The sequence below is a fragment of the Brachycentrus maculatus genome, unplaced genomic scaffold, assembly GCF_059751285.1.
Source record: "Brachycentrus maculatus isolate JH-2025_06_01 unplaced genomic scaffold, ASM5975128v1 h1tg000002l, whole genome shotgun sequence".
NCBI classification, from domain to species: domain Eukaryota; kingdom Metazoa; phylum Arthropoda; class Insecta; order Trichoptera; family Brachycentridae; genus Brachycentrus; species Brachycentrus maculatus.
In genome coordinates, this window is record NW_028280757.1 from 761,500 (window position 1) to 773,840 (window position 12,341).

A 12,341-nucleotide genomic window follows, 5' to 3' on the forward strand; every position below is an offset into this window, starting at 1 on the left:
TAATTAAGTTACCTGCAGTCTATGATATCCACGAGGGAATCCGGGAGTTTAACACTCGCATGTATTCTGGAGAGATGATATTTAACTGTATAATCATTAAAGTTCTAGAATTTAACATATCGTGGGTGTACTGGCAAAAAACTTTTGACTCGAAAATATGCAATTGTGTTTGGCGATTTGGCGTTTCATTTGTAGAACTCCATTTTAACTTATGAATTAATTTTTAAATCAAACACAGATTTTTTTATGTCTACTAAGTTGTATTTTATTAACAGAAAACACATAAAAATTAATATTGTGACAGTTGTTGTTTCGCCTAGTTATTGCATTTTCAAACGAATGTAAAGATAAAATAGACTGTCGGTCCTTATGTAGCTATCACTTATATACCTCACCTTACACTTAGTTAAAACTATCACTTAAGTACCTAGAATAGTATAGCTACATAAAGACCGTCAGTCCATTTGATCTTCACATTCGTTTGAAAATGCCATAACTAGGCGAAAAAATTGTTACAATACTTTTTTATGTGTTTTTAAAAAATAAAATACTTCTTAGTAGACTCAAAAAAATCTGCGTTTTATTTTAAAATTAATACGTAAATATGCAATTTTGACTGAATTATGCATTTTACAAAGTTTTCTATCTCCTGTAAACTTGGCAAAATACAGTAAGTAAGTTTGTAATGTCATATATATATATGTATGTGGTTTTAAAAGTTAATTAAACTTTAATAGTAAGTTTAATAGTGGGTTTTTATTTAGGCTAAAAGCTCAAATAACAGGGATTATTCAAACAGGGATTTTAGAGTTAACGTTTTTTGCCAGAATACCCACGATATGTACAGGATGGCGCAAAATTAATCTCTTTATCGGAAAATTGTTTTGATTTTTGCAAATGGCTTCGTACGGCAATCATATTTAAAATTTGTGAACTAGACAGCTGCAGTAGGTATACAAAAATAATAATAAAACAGGCGCAAATGTGTATCATAACACTGGCAGCAGCCACTTGACGGATATCATTTTTTCCCACTTTCCCAAAATCAAAACATCCAAATAAAGATTTCCATCACTCAAGAACATTTTTTAAAATGTACTTATATTATTTATAATTATTTATCAAAAAAAATAAACATTATCTTTTTATACAAACGATTTGTATTGCACTGTATTTCATTTAATGTAATGTGTTTTTTGATGTTTTTGAAACATAAATAAATAAACAAATAGTTTTTTTACAACATTTTGAGTGTGTCCAAATACTTGTTCACAAATCTGTATTATCTCCAATTATAGGAGTTGTTTTTCACATTATTTTTTGGTATCTCATCAGAAATGAACTCTAAAGATCTCTTTACACACGTGTAATATTCACCAATTCTATTATTTTTTGATATCTCATCAAAGATGAAGAAGAATATGGAAGTCTGGGCATTTACGGGGCTTACGACCGTCATAGGCTGGTTTAAGTGATCACTTTACACACGTGTAACATTCACCAATTCTACCCATTATTGACAACCACACTACTCAAATTCTTGGAAGTTCTATATATATGAACCAATTTAGAAACCTTGTTCATGAATCACTAGAACTTCACTAGAGACATCTATTGGTGAGATGTAAATATCTGACATCTTCTTTACATCTCACCAATAGATGTCTCTAGTGAAGTTCTAGTGATTCATGAACAAGGTTTCTTTCTAAATTGGTTCATATATATAGAACTTCCAAGAATTTGAGTAGTGTGGTTGTCAATAATGGGTAGAATTGGTGAATGTTACACGTGTGTAAAGTGATCACTTAAACCAGCCTATGACGGTCGTCAGCCCCCTAAATGCCCAGACTTCCATATTCTTCTTCATCTTTGATGAGATGTCAAAATAAATTATGATAAATAAAAAGTGCTTAATTTTTAAATAAATCACCATGTCATTCCACAAAGATAACCCTGAACCAATAAATAAATTAATGTTTTAACCCAAATTTGTTTATTAAAGACGTACACGTGTATTACTTAACTGATTTATAATCTAAGCTTAACTTGACGACTTTATTAAGCTTCAAGATGTTTTAAGTCCTAAAATTTTCCGGACTATTAATGTACTTATTCCGTACAATAAGGTTGAGAAATCTCTTCAGCAAAATTGAAAGATTTAAACGGGATGAAAGACATTAATACGTCCTCAAACAATTTAAAAGTAAGTATACAAGAGTGGCTCAATCGATTGATCGATAACTTTATCAAAGGATTATAAAATGACAAAAAGTTTTCTTGACTGTTTCGTGATTGCTTTTACATAAATATTTGTAAAATGTTCCAAATATTCTGGAACATAATGATTGAATTATTCGCCCTTGTAATTCGAGGCCGTGGAGTAATGGTCAGTTTGTTTAGCTAAGCCCCGGGTTCGATTTCTAAGGGGGGGGGGGTTGATTTTTTTTTGTGATTTTACACTCTAATATTTATTTAATATTACCCTGGATTGGTCCCTGAAGCGAAGTAGTGACACCTTTCCTTCATATAAATAACGATCAAGATAATATGGCGTTAACACGATGCAGTGCCCTATGCACCATTGGGTGCGGATAAGGGTTAGAAGAAGAATGCCAGAGAGAATAATTGATCAATTTTCATTAATTGTTTGGGAAGTCACTTTGAGGTAATATCTATCCATTTTTAATTTTTATGTTTTACTTGGTAAATACTACTTTAAAAATATATATATATTGCGACACGTGTTTCGATGTATCATTTCAAACGCAGTGTTTGAAAATGACGTAGAATGCAACGAAACGCGTGTCACAATAGAATTGAAGAAATGATGGTATATTAGAAATAGTGGTAAATACACTAAAAAATCTTGTGAATCAAGTATTTTTTAATGATTTCGTATTGACAATATGACTTGAAACCCTTTTAAGCCAACCAGAGTATACTTATGTGTTTATTTCCAGATATCATTGGAAACACAAAAATATAATAAAACGTTTAAGTGTTTTTAATTTAAGTTTTACTTCAAAATATCATTGTTAAACGTATGTAAACGTAAATCTAAATTTAATATAATTTATATTTGAAGCACTAACTTTGTGATTTTCCATTTTGTAATTAAAATGTAACTTTGTTTTAAAATCACTGTAAATATATTATTATAACTTAATAATAATGTCTACCGGCTTCGAAGTTAACCGCTTCTTTATTAAGACTGATTAATACTGATAAGTATTAATCAGTCTTGATAACGAAGCGGTTAGCTTCGAAATTTGTAGTTCGAAATTAAGTTAAAATAATATATTTATAGTGATTTTTTTGTCCACCTCCGTAGTGTAATGGTCAGCACGCTCGGCTACCGTTCTGGAGGTCCCGGGTTCGATTCCCAAGGGGGGTAAAATAAATATAAGGGATTTTTTCACTGTCATATTTATTCAATATTACCATGGACTGGTACCTGAAGCGGAGGGCTGATCACCTTTCCTTCAAGTGTAAACGATCAAGATAACACTGCGTTAATATGACACAGTGCCCTATGCACCATTGGGGTGCGGATAAGGGTTTTATTATTTATAGTGATTTTAAAACAAAGTTACATTTTAATTACAAAATTTTATAGTTCTTGTCCTTGGGACGTTGATGGATGAAGAGGGGGTAGGAGGTGTTTATTTCTTTTAATTAATTTATTTGTGTTTTTTTTAATCAGTTGGAATGTTGACAATAGAACTCAAATTGAAAATGAATAGATATTAACACAAAGTGACTGCAAATCAATCAATGAAAGTAATTAATTTAATTTAACAAACCTGTTTTTTATTGAGATATTATTTTATTTATTTATTTTACTCACTGAGGGCGGAAAGGGGTTAACGATCAGATACACGCGCTGTAATTATCCTCGATTGAATTATTTTGTACCTAAAATATCGTTGAATCAAAATGAAATCAATTAGTAACCGAATCACGTGAATGCAACGGAATATCAAATTATTTGCAAAATATTAATTTTTGATTTATCTATCGTGTAGAAACAGATCGTTAACTTAATATTCCTAATAAATAAATATTCCCCCCAGGGGTAGGCAGAGAGAATATACCTCACACCAATCTGTCTTTGCAAACAATTTTCGCCTCGTACACATTCATGCATTCTAAATAAACACACTTTGTGGAAACGTACATAGAAGAACAAGATCCAAAACACACATATTTTCCAACTCGTTTCGGAAAGCCTTGTCGTTTAGAGGGATGGATAATAACTTTATATAAAACAGAATATTACTCATAGTTAAGTGAAAAGGCGGAATAAAGGATTGAGTAATTAAATAACTTATAAGGTTTTGTTTGATGTGTTATTATTAAATAACACATCAAACAAAACCTAATATATACATCTTTTGGTAAAAAAAACGTTAACTATTATGCAATAAAGTTATACAACCTGCTCCCATTATCCACAAAGTCATCAAAAAATACACTAAGTATAAAAATGCTATTCATAAATAAATAATGGTAGTGGAATGCGATCTGAAATAAATCGGATGTCATATTTGATTGCATGACAATAACAATTTTCTTTCATATATTTTTATAAGAAAGTATAGTAAAATGTGCCTTCGGCACGGAAAAACTTAATGAAGGCACATTATTGTAATTTGTAATATGTTATTATATACATGATGAAAATAAATAAATAAAATGAATAAATGAAAAATCATGCTTTCAAAAATGTCTCAAAGACACAAGAAATTGCGAATGGTAGAAGGGTTGCCATTAGAACGGAAAATCAGTAAAATATATTCTAAGTAGGAATTGAATTTTATGAAGGAAACAGTCTGGCTTAATTAATACATTGTTTTATTTATTTATCTGAAAATATACCGCTCACTTCTTTCAACAACGTCATATATCAAAAATCGTCAATTTTCAGTTGGGCGTGTTTTCGGAATGCCCAGAAAATTTACTGTATCCCAGCAAAAGTGGCATATTTTTAACTTAATATTTACCCGCCACAGGGCAGAAACTGTTGTTTTTGCATTTTTAAGAGTAGGTATTGTTTAATTATTATTTTAAATAATATAAATATTTTTCAAATGGAGAAAAAACAATCAGGTTTTACCTTAAAATATCTGTTGCACACTTAAAAGTTCAATAAGTGACTTGATATTTATTTTTAAAACATTACTTTATATTTTTAAACTTTAAAAACGATATCATGAAAAATCAAGTTTTTTTAAATATATGACGTTGTTGAAAGGAGTGAGCGATATTACATACATAAGTCACGTATATCATATTCCTAATGAGTAATTTCCATTACTCATTGTGGGATATAAAATTAAGGCTAATGAGAAAATAAAAATATAAGTAAATAAAAAATTTAGCAAAACTAACAAAGTGCAAATTGTAAAATGTAAATTTAATATAAATATACCGATAACGGGTATAGTAAATATACTTTATTGGCGTTATTGTGAAATTTTATCAAAATGATAAATGAATAAGATACGGTTGTAAATTGTGTCAAGTAAACACTGTTTCTCCATCTGTAAATACGTCTTATCCAGAAAGATCTGGATATTGTTGTGCCTTAATTGGTTTTCTAAACCGAGTTCTACTTCAAGTTTAGGAACAAACTGCTTACTTGTTACTCACTCCTTCTCGCACATAGTGCCGGCTTCAATTATTTCACACACTCCACAACTTGCAGAATACATCGCTAAGTGAGTCTCCTTGTTCTAATATTAAGCGTAATTCCGTAACTTGTAGTATTGTGTTGTATGTGTGTTAGGGTGATGCGACCAATTATGAACAGAGTATCTAGAGTAAATTTACATATCTCTGTCAAATCAAATCAAATCAACTGTATCTCTACAGACTGTCAATTTGACAGTTGACAGTTGATTTGTAGTTAGTGCGTTTTGCCATTTCACCAGAAAAGACTGAATGACTATTATGTAGTAGGTTTGATGAATGGGCCGAAAACAATATTCAGCTTGATCCTCTTTTTCAACGCAAATTTTTGTTCACCGATGAGGCACATTTTTGGTTAAATAGCAATATCAATAAGGAGAATTGCCGAATTTGGTGTGGAGAAAACCTAGAAGCCTTTATTGAGACGCCCTTACATCCAGTAAATGTCACTGTTTGGTGTGCTTTATGGGCAGGTGGAATCATTAGCCATATTTTTTTTAAGACGATGCCAGACAGAATGTTACGGGCAATGGAAAGCGCTACGGAATCATTACAACTGACTTCTTCGTACCACAGTTGAATGGCATTGATGTGACAAAGATGTGGCTTCAATAAGATGGCGCTACATGTCACACGGCGGGTGCCACCATCAATTTATTGTTGGAAATTTGAATTTGTATGCCTTAAAAAAACACCCTTTATTAAAATATACATATGTGGTATATTAATCAAATTATGAGATTTATGCATATATACATATATATATATATATATATATATATATATATATATATATATATATATATATATATATATATATATATATATATATATATATATATATATATATATATATATATATATATATATATATATATATATATATATATATATATATATATATATATATATATATATATATATATATATATACATAGTGCTTGGATAAAGAGATGCAGAACAGTACTGTTAACCAATCCCAATAAAACAAGTTATCTTTGGAAATGAATATGAAATGAAAATATTAAATATTTCCATCACCATGAAAAACATACAAAAACTTATATAAAAAACAACACAAAAAACATCAACAAAAAACACTTAGCTCAATCGTAAATGGCAGCATGTGAAACACGATGTAAATTAACCATAAACATAACTTTATTTGAAATTTGTGCAAAATTCAATTAGCGTGGTTATGTGGTGAATATTACACATTTATGTAGTATTACTTACACCAGCTTTTGACACGCTGTAACCCCTTTTAATTCCCAGACGTCTATAATCTTCTTTACCTCTATTGAGTCAAAAAGTGTTTAAAATAATTTTAAAATCATAAAATCTCTTATAAAAATGTTAGCTTGCTACGCATTGGAGAAGTCAAATAATTAATGTTGAATCCTGCTCTTAATAATGGTACAAGAATGGAAATATTTGATCAGAATTTTAGGAAATCGTGAGTAGAAATACGGCGAAGGAAAATATGATTAATATTTTACATAATAAAGTCAAACAAAACCTACAAAGATCCGCCGGTCGTATGCAGTATGCATACTGAATACGTTATCAGACAGAGTAAAGAAGATTTAGTCGGGAAATTCACTATAAGCTCCGTGTTTCTTACAAATATTACTTCTTCCTAGAACTTTGGCTCAGGAATGGCAATATGAGTTTGTAAATTGATATGAAATGAAAAGTATAATTTTAATTTATTTTATTTGTCTTCCATAATTCTTATAAGGAAAATATTAACATGTCGCTCACTCCTTTTAACAACGTCAAATATCAAAAAATTTGATTTTACAGGAGATCGTTTTTAAAGTTTAAAAATACGATAAAATGTATTCAAAATAAATATCAAGCCACTTATTGAACTTATTACTGTGCAACAGATCTTTTTAGGAAAAAAACTTGAATTTTTATTCTCCATTTGAAAAATATTAAGTATGTTTAAAAAAATAATTAAACAACACTTTTTCTTCAAAATGCAAAAACAACACTTTCTGTCCTGTAGCGGGTAAATATTAAGTTTAAAATATGCCGCTTTCGCTGGGATTTAGTACATTTTTTGGGCATTCCGAAAACATGCACAACTGAAAATTTATGATTTTTGATATACGACGTTGTTGAAAGGAGTGAGCGATGTGTATTAATATTATTATATTTTTAATGTGAGTTTGCAGCAAAAGGTTATACTATAATGAATGATGTTTAATATTATTATCATACATACAATGCAAATATTCTTTTTGCTTGCATTTTAATTTAATTTTTAATTTTAATGACCTGAAGATGGGATCATTTTCCGAATCCGGTAGTCACAAATAAGTGTTTTAAAAAAGTGGTATTACACAGTGTAAACAATGGATGGTAAGGAGAGTGTTGTATATATATGCCCTATTCTAAGATAATTATTATAAGAATATTGTGGGCTAAAATATTGATAAGGAATATTGGCAGATGATGCTGCCAGATATTGATAACATGTGAAATAAAAATCGCTTATTAATTATTTGACATTTGTTTTTTAGGAGAGAGCCTTAAATAAGATTTCAATTTTTGATACTTTTTTTTCACCTTTGGATTACAAACAACTTATTTATTTATTGTGTCTTATTCTAAGTGTCCGCCTCCATAGTGTAATGGTCAGCACGCTCGGCTGCCGTTCTGGAGGTCCCGGGCTCGATTCCCAGGGGGGGTCAAATAAATATAAGTGATTTTTTCACTGTAATATTTATTCAATATTACCCTGGACTGGTACCTGAAGCGGAGGGCTGATCACCTTTCCTTCATGTGTAAACGATCAATACAACACTGCGTTTATATGAAGCAGTGCCCTACGCACCATTGGGGTGCGGATAAGGGTTTAATTTTTTTTTAAATCATCTAAGTATCTAACTAACCATCGTACAACTTTCCAGTAGGGTAGACGGAGAAAATATAATACTACACCACTCTAGGAACAGATTAAACACACCCATAATTGAATTCTCGGGTACAGTTCCAGTACGAACGGCGTCTTCCAGTCACTTCACAAGTTAATGCATTTAAGATGCAAAATTTGTCATAAATGCTTCCATCTTTTTAAGGAACGGGAAATGATCGTCCTTGCTTTGTTTCGAAAAAGCACATTAGTAAGTTTTGCATAAAAAACGATATATTTTGATTTCATTGTATTATACGCAAATATAAACATTTTATTTTTATTTCAGTGTAACACTCAAATAAAAGCATTATTTAATTTATTGAATTCTACTCCATTTATCAAATAATTATATATCCATGATAAACCTTCATTCAATGCGTATATATTCATAACACAAATACGTTTCGAAACCGGTAGACATAAAAATCTCGGTGAGTGGTTATATACTAATATTATAAACATTTTTGTTAAAAAAAAGAATGAGTAAATATACAAACGATTTTTTGAAATATTTCTGTCTAATCAACGTTAATTTTCCGATTATAAACTGTTAATTTGGCAACCCTGTTTTGGCGTTTAATTTCCTCGGGAGTCGCTAAGACAAAACTTAAGTCTCGCCTTCTAAATATCCGAGTTCCGTTTACTCGAAATATTATGCACCCATGTTCTACTGTTCTACGTAGATAAACAGATTTAACACGGTGAAAAGTTTTGTGATGAGGAAATTAAGCGATCTTTAATACAAAGCATTTCACCTCTTTAATTTTTCCATGGCAATAATAATACTATAAATGAAAGGCTATTTAATCTTTTCTAGAGTGTTACTAACTAACCATCACGCCACGTTCTTGCAAGGGTAGGTAGAGAGAATAGAATGCCACACTGATCTGTCTTTGCAAACAATCTTTGCCTCGTTCATGCATCCCCTCATATTATTTTTCGACATCTCATCAAAGATGAAGAAGAATATGGAAGTCTGGACATTTATCATAAGCTGGTTTAAGTAATTACTTTACACACATTCACTAATTCTACCCATTATTGACAACCACACTACTCAAATTCTTAAAAGTTCTATATATATGAACCAATATAGAAACCTTGTTCTTGAATCACTAGAACTTCACTAGAGACATCTATTGGTGAGATGTAAAGAAGATTTTTTTTTAAAACAGAAACTTTTATATTAACACACATCTCCTCATACATACCGATTATTCTGACTCCTTACCAAACTACTTTCAAGCATTTGAAATTACGATTTTTGTATTCCTTTTTTTTACTATTTTTACAATGATCCTGAATGTGTCGTGTGTAGATTTTAAACTTTTTGTTTTTTTTTTAGATTAATTGATTTCATTCACATAATTTCTACGAATAATTGTTGAATTTGAACACTTACTTGTTTCTAAGGTCTCTAACACTCATCAAACTTTAGCCTCAGGTTTTGAATATCATTTTCAATTAAATATGAGATAGAAGAGTGAATTGGAATAGAAGAATGTGAGAAATTGATTAATCTTACAAGCCCAACCCACTCGTTGACATGTAGGTTTTGGGTTTCATAAATAATTAAATATATTTTTTTTTAAAACTACAAAAACTTAAAGAGAATTGTTTTATTTCCTAAATAATTTAAATAAACGGAGTCCGGATGTTATGCCAAGCAACAGGGGAATATCATGGCAACTTCTTTTTATGAACAGAATGCGGATGTTAATTTCCGGAATCTACACAGCACAAAATAGAAACCGTCAGTCATCTCTTAAAGATCGCTTTGAAAGCTTCGTTTATATTAAACATAGTTACGAAAGTTCTTTTTTACACTAAAGAATCGTCCTTTTTTTAATATTCAAGAATTTAAGTGAAAATTCTACACCGAAGGAATCGCCACGGTCAAATGAAGAAATAATCTTTCCACGATATTTTGAGGGCATTCAAATATTTGTTCAGAAATTCAGGAATTATTTCTATTAACCCTAGACCATTGAACTTGATTCAATGTACCTAAATACTGAGCTATCGTTAAATGTACGACGATTTAAAAAAAAAAGATGTTTTACCAAAAACCTTTACTAATAGCACTTTAAAAAAATAAGCACAACATGTATTTTGAGAACTTTGTATATTTTTTTATACCCTTATCTCCACCCGTTGGTACATAGCTCACTGCATCACACAAACGCAGTGTTATCTTGATAATTAACACATGAAGTAAAGGTGATCAGCCCTCCGCTTCAGGCACCAGTCCAGGGTAATATTGATTAAATATTTTAGAGTGAAAAAATCACGAATATTTATTTCACCCCCCTGGGAACCCAACTCGGGACCTCCAGTACGTTAGCCCAGCGTGCTGACCATTACACTACGGAGGCGGACAAATATATAGATGTATAAAATACGAACATAAAACAGCGCTAAAAAATTAAGATACATGCTAGTTGTCACTATGTTCTTTACATGTGTTGCCTACGCACAGATTGGATGTCCGTCGTAAATTTTACGAATGTCCCGTAATCTAGGGTTAAGGAGTTATTATGTTGATTTCTCAACAAAGATGAAGAATAATAAAGAAATTTGAGTATTTCAGAGGGCTTACGTTCTATCATCCCTGGGTTTTCCCGTGCCGAAAATTTATTGAAAAAGAAAATGAAAACACTTTTTTGTATTTTTTTAGAGCTTGAACGATGTGCTGAAATCAGTAAAAGCAAATAAAAACCTATCAGCGAAAGCTGTGAAAGCCAAAAAAAAGACGAAGTGTATAATTAGCGTTGTGGTCCCGTGGTTAGTTTCGCGAACTCTTGAGTCAGAATTTCTCGGTTCCCACTATACCACATAATTTGATACCTATTTCTAATAATGAGCTGCTTAGGTTCACAGAAATACCATGAAATTGAAGTACATATTTTGGTAAATTATAAAAAAATCTATTTTTTTAAATGAATTAATAAAATTTGTATAATTGTTCACAAATAAATACAGTATATTGGTAAAAAATGTCTACATATTTTTAATATAGTAAATATTTTATTTTGTAAATTATCAGCGTTTTCTTGATGTTCCTTTGACTCATTACTTTGCGGTAAAGTAAGTTATCTCTGTTACAAAGTATAATATTATATTTTTCATTTTGACGAAGGTTGTTATATTTGGGTGCGACTTATCACAAGTCTACAGGTTACGTTCTATTTACGTTCACTACGCCACGTCATTTCGACTTACCCCGTTTTACGGGTAAGAACAGAGGTAGTATCTGCGTTGAAATAAATAAAAAAAATTCCGGTCGTAATCTCCGTAAATGCCCAGACTTCCATATTATTTTTCATCTATATTGAGATATAAAAAAAAAACTTAATAACTAACCCGCAATGTAGAATCAAGAAAGGTGTTTTGAGATGGTTTGGACCCGTGGAATGAATGAGTGATGTAAGAACGGTTAAAAAAATATTTGGCGGATGTAGTTGGAAATAATAGCAGAGGAAAACCGAGGAAAACTTGCCATAATCAAAAATAGTCTGGTAAGGAGTCATAATATTATAATTGGCACGTATGTATGAAAAGATGCAACAATGTGAAACAGACAAAGATTGTTTGCAGGACAGATTGGTTTGGCGTTCTACCTCTGCAGAGAAGCAGCGTGATGGTCAGTTAGTTTTTAAGTGCTTATATGCAGGTGCCTTTAATTAATTATCCGATTCCTCCAAAAAACTCTCATTTATTCCTC